The following is a 2453-nucleotide window of genomic DNA, read 5'->3' as shown; positions in this document are numbered from 1 at the left end:
AGTCTGAAATCATGAATATTTACCAACATACTGAACCAATCGGAACCAGACATGGCGCATTAGAACCGCCTTGAAATGAGCTTTATAACCATATCTATGACTTTTAATTTGAGTCAGTGGTTCGCGAAAGACCGGCCTGCGAGTAGAGGGCAAGTTGATCCAAGTCGACCCATGTTACCTTGCGCTCGTTCATTTTTTTTTCGTGAAATTGGAACGCAACGGTTTGCGACCTATTAATTTAGTTAGCACACATAATGAGCTCACTCATATCAAATTTTGAGCCAAAAACATTCACTCAACAAAAAGTTATTAACGAACGAGCACTCGGCATGACCAATTTTTTCCGGGTACAGAGTCTGAAATCATGAATATTTACCAAAATACTAAACCAATCGGAACCAGACATGGCGCATTAGAACCGCCTTGAAATGAGCTTTATAACCATATATATGACTTTTAATATGAGTCAGTGTTTCGCGAAAGACCGGCCTGCGAGTAGAGGGCAAGTTGATCCAAGTCGACCCATGTTACCTTGCGCTCGTTCATTTTTTTTTTCGTGAAATTGAAACGCAACGGTTTGAGACCTATTAATTTAGTTAGCACACATAATGAGCTCACTCATATCAAATTTTGAGCCAAAAACATTCACTCAACAAAAAGTTATTAACGAACGAGCACTCGGCATGACCCATTTTTTCGGGGTACAGAGTCTGAAATCATGAATATTTACCAAAATACTGAACCAATCGGAACCAGACATGGCGCATTAGAACCGCCTTGAACTGAGCTTTATAACCATATATATGACTCTTAATTTGAGGCAATTTGGTAGTTCGCGAAAAACCGGCCTGCGAGTAGAAGGCAAGTTGACCCAAGTCGACCCATGTTACCTTGCGCTCGTTCATTTTTTTTGAGTGAAATTAGTACGCAACTAGTTGAGACCTATTAAATTAGTTAGCACACATGAGTTGGGTGTGGGGGGTGTCATGTTGGGATGTTGGGGGTGTTGATGTGGGGGGGGGGTTGATGTGGTGATGGGGTTGGGGTTTGATGGAGCTCCTTATCCAGAAAAAGCACCTCGCGCTCGATCATTAATATCTCCGCGAAAATGATACCAATCAAGCTCGCACATATATTGTTTGTTAGAGCAGCTAATAGGCTTACTCACATCAAAAAATCATCCAGATCGGATCACTCAATAAAAAGTTATTAACGATGGCCCATCGGGCATACCTCAGATTTTCGGGTGTCACAACGCCAGATCTTTAATAACTCCATCAATTTTGGGTCAAATTAAACGGGACATAGCTCATTGAGACCGTTATTATCTAAGCTTTAAAACTATATATGATACATTAAATTTGGATCACTGGTTGATGAGAAATTAGGTACTGAGCACCGCCTAAATCGACCTACCTCCACACGAGGTACCTCGAGCTCGATCATTAATATCTCCGCGAAAATGATACCAATCAAGCTCGCACATATATTGTTTGTTAGAGCAGATAATAGGCTTACTCATATCAAAAAATCATCCAGATCGGATCACTCAATAAAAAGTTATTAACGATGGGCCATCGGGCATACCTCAGATTTTCGGGTGTCACAACGCCAGATCTTTAATAACTCCATCAATTTTGGGTCAAATTAAACGGGACATAGCTCATTGAGACCGTTATTATCTAAGCTTTAAAACTATATATGGCACATTAAATTTGGATCACTGGTTGATGAGAAATTAGGTAGTGAGCACTGTGTAATTTGACCACAAACTATAGCCGAAATGCCCGTATGCCAGCCAATATGCCAACCAATATGCCACCAAAATATACCGTGGTATGCCCATGGCATGCCTGGTATGCCCATAATACATTGCTAAACTAACAGAGGGCAGGATTGGCTCTTCTGACAATCTGTACATCGGCACTGCCATATGCCCATTTTCGTCCCCATTTTGACCATTTCGTGGCAGACCATTTTGACCATTCCCACTACTATCGAGCAGGTTTCCACGACTTTGTAAAACTGGGCCCCTTGACAGCATGGGAACCGTCACAGTCTTCTTCATAACTTTTCCTCGATTCGAATACCCAGACATTTCAAGATCTGAAATATATATATGTTGATTTTCGGCTAAAATTCGGCTCCAAACGGCTGAAAAATGGCTGAAAACGGCCCAAAACACCTGAAATACCCTCAATAGACCCTCCCGGGGTGCTAATATCACCCAATAATCAATTTGGTATGCCCCCGGCATCATTTTCTAGCACCCCGGGAAAGTGGCCAAAAAGTAATGCCAAAATCGTGGCACGTTGCGAAATTTTTTTGAATTCGAAAATTTCACTCGAATTTTTTTGAAAAGTTGGTTTTGACTTGGGAATCAACTTCCAAGTGTTATCCAAGTCTTGGTTAAGACTTGGCAGACTTGTAAGACTTGTATTTAGACTTGCCCA

Source organism: Convolutriloba macropyga, chromosome 3, assembly GCF_964194025.1.
Source record: "Convolutriloba macropyga chromosome 3, txConMacr16.3, whole genome shotgun sequence".
NCBI lineage: Eukaryota > Metazoa > Xenacoelomorpha > Acoela > Convolutidae > Convolutriloba > Convolutriloba macropyga.
This window is presented reverse-complemented; position numbering follows the sequence as displayed.